This window comes from Enhydra lutris, unplaced genomic scaffold, assembly GCF_002288905.1.
Source record: "Enhydra lutris kenyoni isolate GAN:26980312 unplaced genomic scaffold, ASM228890v2 scaffoldscaffold4, whole genome shotgun sequence".
NCBI lineage: Eukaryota > Metazoa > Chordata > Mammalia > Carnivora > Mustelidae > Enhydra > Enhydra lutris.
In genome coordinates this window covers 13,505,097-13,514,793 of record NW_019154088.1, presented here as the reverse complement: position 1 = coordinate 13,514,793, position 9,697 = coordinate 13,505,097, and the positions used below count along the sequence as shown (strand labels likewise).

Here is a 9,697-nt window from a genome sequence, read left to right as displayed (position 1 = left end):
GGGAGAGGTTTCCCAAGTGGCCTGAGAACTAGGAGAGAAGTAGGCCTTTCCCAGATGGGAATTGGTATGGGGGAGATGACCTGGTGTGGTTCTGATTTTGAACCTGGCACAGAGTTGCTCGCCTGAGAGTTGACAGCACATGCAGATAGTAAGGAAGCAGAATCAACTGTAAAAGCATTCACGCCCATGGTAAGAACAACATGTTTGGTCTCAGAGGATGGTTTAGGACAAGAGAAGAGAATCCCCAGGCAACTGCCTGGCTTGATGTACCCCAAGATAATTGAGGAGCTCCTGGGGAACCCACCAACATCTGAAAAACAGGAGGTTCCTCAAAACAAGGCTGTTGAGGGATAACACTTACGTTCAGTCTTTGTGTTTCTCAGTAGAGAGACTTAAGCTAGGAAGAGGTTCCCTCCCTCACTCCTCTTTGGGTATTTGTATTTGGGATATGTTGGGCAGAGACTCACGGTGAGTTTGGGAGAAGGGACAGGGAATATAAGGCTCAGCCTCTACATCCTCTTTGGGACTCAACCTGATCTCAGGATGCCAATGTTTAAGTGTGTATAGTAAAGAGACTGTTCTTGCAGGAAAGGCTTGAGGTTGTCCTCAGGTGTTTGTCCTGGGTGGAAAAGTGATGTATGTTCTTCAACTTAGCTCTCATCAGTTAAAAAAAAAGGAAAGAAGGAAAGAAAAGAAAAAAGCTGACATTCCTTTTAGTTCATTTTAAAAATATATATATTCTTGAAATTGATAAATTAACTTTGTTGAAAATAAATTTGATTTTATTTTCAAACTATCAGAATACCTCCCCCATCCAGATTCCTAATTGTAAACGTCTTATCACATAGGCTGTGTGTATGTGCTATATATATTTATTATATTTATATATATTATATTTAATTATATACATATATAAAACAAGTAGTTGTTTTCTGAGCCTTTTGAGAACAAGTTGCATCCATGGAGTCCTATCACCCCTAAATACTTCAGTGTCTCTTTCCCCAAATCAAGGACACTTTGCTACTTACTCACCATATAACCCTCCAACATTAATACAACACCATCACCCAATTCACCGACTCGTGCACCTCCCCACCCCAGTTCCATTCAAATCTCACCAACTTTCCCAACAACTCTTCTTCCTTTCTGGCACACTGTCCCTTCTAGAAACATACATTGCTGTTGTCAAGTCTCTTCAGCCTCGTCCAGTCTGAAACTGTTCTCCCCTTTCCCTGCCTTTCATGTCCTCAACTGTCCTTCTTCTTATGTCTGTGACAGTTTTAAAGAATACAGGCCTTATACTCCAGAAAGATGATCCTTAGCCTTAGTCAGCTTGACGTTCCCTCACATCTATGCTTGGGCCTTGCTTTCTTAGCAGGAACTCCTCAGAAATGATGCTGTGCTTTTTAGGATTGAGACGAGCTATGTGTTGTTAATCCATCCCACCTCTGGTGATGGTAATGTGAATCACCTGGTCACATTGGCATCTGTAGTTTTCCCTACTGTGAAGTCACCATTTCCCTTTGTAGTTGATTAATGCTCTGTGAGGATATGTTACAAAATTACGCCATCGAATCTCCCATTAACAATCCTAGCTATCCCTGACAGTGAATCTGAATGTTGGCCTGAATGTTTCTACTACCTGCATTCCTGCTGTGTTTATTAGTTGCTATTTTACTGTTAGGGAAAGTTTTCCCTCCTCCCCATTTATTCTTTCATTTACTGATGTATATTAGTATGGACTCATGGCCTCCTATTTTATTCACTGGTTATAATAAATTGGTATCATTATTTTCATGCATAAATTGATCCAGGTTTGGCTGATGGGACTTCTATTAAGGGGCTGCTATGACCTCTGACAGGTCTTCATCATTTTGTGAACACTTTCTTGCTTTCTGAACCAAGCTATTCCAGGATTTTTTTTTTTTTTTTTTTTTTTTTTTTTGTCTATTCTCTTCCCCAGCCCTGGAATCAGCCATCTCTCCAAGGAGTCCTGGTATTTTAGAGAAGGTTGGTATTGGAAAACCAAGATCTGGCTACTAGATGTGCTCATGATACTGGAGTGTCATGGCTTCCAGACTTTTTTCAGTGGACAGACTTAGGAAGTATATGTGTGTATGTATATATCCCTGAATTTATCTCAGCACTTCTAATACTAATACGTTTCAGGGTTCTTTCAAACTTTGCCTCCTTCCATGTTTTACCTTCTTCAATGGTGAAAACTTGGCTCTCTCATACTAAATGTATTGAATTATCTGCTCAATTTTCTTATTTGCTCAATGTAAGCAGTCTCCCAGCCATGTTGGTTGTCTGCTCTGTTTAACTGCTACGTACACCACCTCTTCGTTCTTGGGAACCTGTGGGCACAACATCAACGTGCTTCTACGCAATTCCCTCCTCTCCACTTTAGTGTCCTGTGTCCTTGGGTGTAGGTGGGCATGCTGCCAAATCACCTCCATGCAGCTCACCAGCACTTTGCCCACCCCTGCCTCACTGCCTCTCTGCCAGGAAGGAAAGAGAGTGAAAAGGAAGAGAAGATGGGGGGTGGGGGGCAGGATTGAAGGAGAATGGTGGAGATTGAAGGACATTTTCTCTCATGTTAAAAATATCCATTTGACCAACTTCCTTTGCCTTTCAATTGATTCTGAACTGGGGCGGGGAAGGAGGTGTTTTTATTGACACCCACCCTTCACTGCATGCAAAACTCCAACAATGGAATTTAATTCCCTTAGAAGCAAAGATTAATTTGTTTTATATTTGGCTATATATAGCCATTTATGAAAATGCACCTGGTCTCTCTGCCCCCAGAGAGGGGGGCAAAGAGACCAGGTGCATTTTCACAAATGGCTTGAAATTCAGACAAGGGTAAATTCATTCATTCTGCTGCTGGCTGTATGTAGTTCACTTCCTCGCCTTAGAAAGTGCTATCTATCCTTATCAACCTACTAGCCAAATTATGTCTCTATAACCTGGGATGGTGCTTGGGGAAATATCTTAAAGTGAGCAATTGTTGAAGTTGCTTTGCTGTGGCATCGTAATCCTCCAAGGGATTTTTCTTTTGAACCCAGACTGTGGCTTGGTGGGCCACCTTCCAAGCAAAGTATTAAAGGAGGCAGGGATTTTAAAAACCAGCCCATAGTCCTGCCTCTTTGGACACACTTTTTTTTAGTGTTTATTTGAGCTGAAGTGACATCCCTGACAGACGGGATTGGGTTGGTCAAAAGGCCAATGGGAGTTGGAAAACCAGGGAAGGTCAGGCAGAGGCATAGGGGGTGGGCATGGGCAAATAGCAGAGTCTGGACTAAATCTGGAGGTGAGGCTGGGTGCACCTGGAGGTCATGAGTACTGAGATCACTAGCCAGGGCTGTGAATGAAAAGGAAGGCTGAGCCACAGATAGAAGCTTTGTGCACTGCTGTAAGGCTCTGGAAAAGGACACCCAGGCCTTCAGACACACACAGTACTCAGCTTTCTGTTTAAAGCTTGCTTCAGACTATAGCAAACCTGTCTTTGGAAGCTAGCAGTGGAGTCCTTGTCAGAGGTCCACAAAGGCCAGAAAGTACTTCTGGTAGTAGGCTTCTCAGCAGGCCCCTCCACCCACCTCACCTCCTCACTACTAGAACAGAGCTGCCCTTGCCTCTCCAAGGTAGGGAGTGGTGGTGGAGTCAGCCAGGGAGTTCTGCCACTCGCTTCTAGTGGCAGAACTCTAAGCTGTCCTCCCTCAAGGAGGAAGGTAGGTCCCAGTCTTTGCTGACTCTTTTCAATCCAAGCCTATGGTTATTGCTAGAAGAAATTCTTCTGGATTTATAGTCTGTAGATGATTGATTCCAACCTGAGTTTTCAGTAGTGATAAATCATTTCCCCCATATCCATGCTCTACTGATTATTTCAGTGGACTTTAGGGAGGGAATTGCGAGGCTTCCATACTCTACCACCATCCTGCTCAGAAGAGTCATTCATAGGAGCAGGCAGAAGAGTGTTAGAAGGAGCAGTCAGAGAAGAAAGAGGAGATGAGAAGAGGTCAATGCCTCAAAGGTCAACATGAAGATGAGTGCTCAGCAGTTTCAAAGACATCAATAAAGAATAGGCTGAATCTGGCAATCAGGAAGTGACTGAAGACCCTTGAAAGTACTATTTCAAAAGACTTAAACTAGAGTGTAAGCTGAGCCTTATGGAGAAATGAAAATAGCAAACATGAGTACTTTTTAAAGACATTTGGCAATAAATAAAAAGACAAGGAAAGTGATGGGATATAGGTTGAGAGGGAGTAAGGCAAAGAGAGAAGGTTTTGTAGGGTTGAGACAGTAAAGGCCGGCGTGGCTCCCAGTGTTGGCAAGCCCCCTCGGCTCCCTGACCCCAGATTCCCACGGCTGAACAGCTTGCTTCGTTCCTACCACCAGGCATAGAGCATGACTTGGGAAGGCAGGTCACACAGGAGAGATCACCCTGACTTCTGCACCAGCGTCTGTGACTTTCAATTTAACCCAGACCACATAACTTCTTGCAAATCATGGCCAGCAGTACAACTGAGGGCCCAAAGAGCTGACAGAGTTCTGCTCTACATAAACCCTAGTGACAATGACAACAAACTAACATGTTGAATACATACAGTAGACCTGACTGTCCTACGTTTGCATAGCTCACCCAGTCCTCTCAACCTCTCTCTTGTGTGGGGGTATTAGAACTCACATTTTACAGATGAGAAAACTGAGGTTAGGAAAGTTTAGTTAGTTGTCTAAGTCATAGGGTTGGTAGCAAGAAAGCTGAGGTTCAAAATTAGATATTTCTGATTCCAAAGGCTGTACTTCTCCTTGGGCACCTGAGGCCAAAATATAGCCTACAAGCAACATGAAACCTAACCATGAGTAGCCTAGATTCATAGAAAGTAGGGAGCTATAGGACCAAAGAGAGACAAATTAGGGCCAGATGGGTTTGCCAGATAAAGTACAGGATGCCCAGTTAAATTGGAATTTCAGATAAATAGCAAATATATTATTAATATAATTACATTCCAAATATCACATGTGATACACTTACACACACAAAAATTGTTGTTTATCTAAAATTCAAAATTAATTGAGCACCCTGTATTTTTATTTGCTAAATCTGGCAACTGTATGGCCAGATGTGGAAGGTTCTAAAATATACTAAGGAATTTAGACTTTATTTCATGGCTAACATGGACCCACTGAGGATTTGGGCACAAAAGGGAGTGACACTGATAAAGTGGTATTTGGGACCAGCCAGAAGACAACGATATTCTGAAATATAAGACGAGGATGTTGGAGGAAGGAAAGAAAAATGGCAGGATCTAGTAGCCGGTTAAATATGGACAGATGAAGAATAAGGAGAAATCCAGGATGATAGGTTTTCAGCCTGGATGACTGAAAGAGTGACAGCTACTGACGGAAGGAGACATGTCTAGAGGAGGAATTCCTTTGAAGGTAAGTAAAAATAGACTTTGAGGTGATGCTTGCATATCTAAGTGAATTTTACAAGAAGAAAAGTAATTCACCTTTTCTTCAGCACCTTTTCCATGGTACTGCCGAGATAGGCTATTACTCCTCAGCCTCAGGCCACCCAGGGCAGGTCCCTACAAAGACCAAAATTTTTGGACAGACAAAACTGTCACCACCAGCAGATGGCAACATCAGAACTTGAAGTCCCAGGCCACCGAAATCAAGTCTGGCCTTGTTCCTGATACTCCACACTACTTCCAATTAGAGATCTAGATGCAGATCTCCAGGGAAGGCGGAGAGGAAGCTTTGGCTGCCCGAGAGTTGGGAAAAAGGAGCTGAATGGGAGGAAGAGTTTGCTAAGAGGACACGGGGGAGGAGGGCAGGAGAGAACTTGGGAGCATCTCTGGCAGAGAAAACAGCATGGAGAATGGCTAGGAAGCTTGAGCAAGCCTAGCAGTTTGAAAACAGCAGCATTACGTGATGTTCCTAGCAAACAGGGAGAATAATAGGAGGATGATGAAAGGAGATACAGGAAAGGAATAAAGATGCTGCTTATTCCCAGACCACACCCAGGAACTCAGAATTACCTGTAGGCAACTGAGCATCACCGACCAGATTTGTGTTTCAAAAGGGTCATGCTGGTGGCAGTTGTGTGACCCCTGGACAGAAGGCCAATTAGGAAGCAGCTGTGGTGGTCCAGGGGCGAAAGAATGAGAAGGGGAGGCAGAAGGAGAAGTTTGGGAGAATCAATAGGAGGTGGAGAGGGAAGAGTTGTGAGGTGACCAAGAGGCCTTTTCCAGGGTGACTGGGAATGGTGATGATATTTACAAAACAGAGTGCAGGAGGAACATATTCAGGAAGGAAGTGTGAAGTTATTCATTTTTGCATTCTGACAACATAACTCAGAGCTGACAGAGTAGACAAGCTGACTAAATGCAAGTTAATTTGCATTTGATTTTGAACATATTTATTTTATCACTGGAACACGTAGGGGGAAATGTTTGGCAGACTGTTAGAAATATAGTTCTAGAAGCTTAGAAGAACAATGAAAGCCTGTGAATTAGCTTTTCATTTTTTAAAAGATTCTATTTATTATTTATTTATTTATTTATTTATTTAGAGGGAAAGCATGCTTGAGAGCAGGGGAAGGGCAGAGGGAGAGAGAGAGAATCTCAAGTAGACTCCCCACTGAACAGGGAGCCCAATGTGTGGGGCTCATATCACCACCCTGAGATCACGACTTGAGCTGAAATCAAGAGTCAGCTTCCTAACTCACTGAGCCACCCAGGCGCCCCTGAATTTCCTTTTTATTTTTTAATTTTAAATTTATTTTTAGTTTTTAAAAGATTTTATTTATTTATTTATTTTACAGAGAGAGAGAGAGAGAGAGAGAGACAGCGAGAGCAGGAATACAAGCAGGGGGAGTGGGAGAGGGAAAGCAGCCTTCACACCAAGCAGGGAGCCCAGTGCGGGGCTCGATCTCATGACCCGGGGATCATGACCTGAGCCGAAGGCAGATGCTTAACGACTGAGCCACCCAGGTGCCCCTAAAATTTTTTTAAAAATTTATTTGTCAGAGAGAGAGAACAAGTAGGGAGAGCAGCAGGCAGAGGGAGAAGCAGGCTCCCCATGAGCAGGGAGCCCAATGTGGGGCTCGATCCCAGGACCCCAGGATTGCGACCTGAGCTGAAGGCAGACACTTAACCGCTTAACCCACTGAGCCACCCAGGAATCCCTCAGACATTTCTTTTAAGGGACCGCAAAGCTTTTAATTTATCCCATTTTTCTTTTTCAGAGAGCCCTCCCCACATGTCCCCACCCCCAAACGCTGTAACTGTTGAGAATTAGAACTGTAGACTTAAGGAGAAACTTTTCCTTTTCATCACTGACGGGAAACAAAGTCAGAGAATGAAGGTGCCCTCTTTTTTATTTTACAGATCTGATGTGTCAGATGGAGGCTCTTTGGTTGGCGAAGCCTCGAGCAGACTGGGAAGATTCTATATCTGACTAGGCCAACTCTTCTCCCACTCATTCATATCAGACTGTTGAGTAGGCACTGGTTGTGCCTTTGAAAAGTTTCTTTGGCTGATCTTCAAATATCATTTCACCTTTTCTTTTTAATGGTCCACAGATACTTGGTCTAATAATGTTGGTGGGGTTTTGACTTCCTATTGGAAATCATTGCGTGGGACTAGGAATGGGACTTGGAGGCAAAGTGGTGTAATTCACACAAGTTTGTAACAATGGAGGAAAACATTGCTTCCCAATCCCCTGGGTGGGAGGAGCTGCTGGGGATACTGGAATTAAATCGATGCTCTTTGAAGATGGTTTCTCTAAATTACTGTCACTCAGGTTCAAACTCTCTTCCCAGGACCGACTTATCCGTAGTGCGGTTTGTACCTGCCATTCATGAATTGCTTCTCTAGTCATTAAATTCATGCCTTCCTGCTGTTTGATTTGATGAAGGCAACCAAAGGAAGCATGGATGGGGATGGGAGAAGGTGGTAAAAACCCTTTGCAGCCAGGGTAATCTTTTGAAGATGAGAATGTGGTCATGTCAGTCACAGACTTGGAATTCTTCAATGGCATTGTATTGACCAGACAATGTTGTGCCATAAGCATTGTGTCATTTCTTGGAGTTACCATGTCAGCTTGAAACACCTGTGAGTTATCACCAAGCCCACTGATCAACGGGGCGCTGTTGGATCTTCTCAGCATGTCATCTGTGGTGGTTGAACTCGACAGCAGCTCCAAGTCTAGCTCTATTTTCTCTTGTGCCATGTCGGCGTCAAGGAAGAAATCACTGCTTGGTTGGAAGTTCTCAAGGTTTTCTGGCTCCCATTCACACAAGGACAAGTCAGCTGGGCGAGGAGTTGTGGACAGACAGGAAAGGGGGGAAAAGAGAAGAAAGGAGGAACCTCTTAGATGTGTGAGGTGCTCATCTTGGCAGTCCTACCTACCATCCCTAATACCAGTGGGCACAAAGTAGGGGGCAGGACTAGCTCAGAACCTCCTACCCCCCAGCCTCGGGGTCCCTAATGCTGAGAAGATCCTCTACCTCAAAGTCTATAATGAAAATGAGGAATTTATCTTAGTCACTCCCGCGAATCGTTCTTTATTTCTCTCAGCAAAGGAAACCCCAAGTCTGAATTTCCTTTTTTAATCAAGACAAGGGAGTGAGAAAAGTCCATGGACAAAATCCCTGCATGTACTTAGCAAAGTAAAGCTCAAGTAGAGAGCAAGTGATAGGGAAAAAAGCTAATGAAGCAAACAGAAAATGGGCAGCCAGAGAGGTAGGCGAACGAGAAAGTTTGGTGTAATGAAAACACAGAGATAAATTTCAAGGAAGGGATTTGCACACCCATGCTCATGGCAGCATTTTAAATAATGGCCAGGTGGAAGCAATCTAAATGTAATGGGTGGATGAGTGAATTAAGAAAATATGGTAAATACATAAAAAGGAATATTATTCAACCTTAAAAAAGGAGGAAATCCTGTTATGTGTTACATAACAGGGTAAATCTTGAGGACATTGGGCTGAGTGAAATAGGCCAGCCACAGAAAGAGAAATACTACATGATTCTACTTATATGAGGGATCTAAAATAGTCAAATTCATAGAACCAGGAAGTAGAATGGTGGTTGCCAAGGTCTGGTGGGGAGGAGGAGAGAGGAGTTGTTATTCAGTGGGTCTGAGTTTCAGTTTTGCAAGACGAAAAAATTCGAGAGAACTTAACAACGAGCATATGGTTAACACTAGCCTACTGTACCTTAAAAATGGTTAAGATGTTTTGTTTTGTTTTGTTTTTTTAAGGGAAGGGGTTGTTTCAAGGGTCTGGCTGCAGAGATGCCTGATGGAATAAGGACTGGTGTGTGTGTGTGTGTGTGTGTGTGTGTGTGTGTACCTTTAGTGAGAGCATTGAATAAGGTGGTTGTGATGACAATTAAATGGCACTTGGCCATGGAATGAATGGAAGGTAAGGAAGTAGAAAGAGCAAGTGAATTTGGCTTCTGCAAGGAGTATGGCCACAGAGGATATGGATCTTTCCAGAGTAGCAGGACATTAAGGGAGGATAGATTTAGGGCTCACCTTGTTTGCATCCATTCTCTCAGGGGTTACAGGCCTTCACTGATTATTGTCTAATGTCCAAAAACAGTCATTTAATACATTTTGTCCAGGCTTCTAACTATTTACTATGGGAGGACATTTTTCGTACCAGTTAATCATTTGTGGGCAGTGA

At 43.4% G+C, this 9,697-nt stretch overlaps 1 pseudogene; it reads right to left on the bottom strand.

Annotated features, from left to right (window-relative positions):
- Positions 1-7,402: 7,402 nt before the first annotated feature.
- LOC111161510 lies at positions 7,403-8,314 on the bottom strand (annotated as a pseudogene).
- Positions 8,315-9,697: the final 1,383 nt, after the last annotated feature.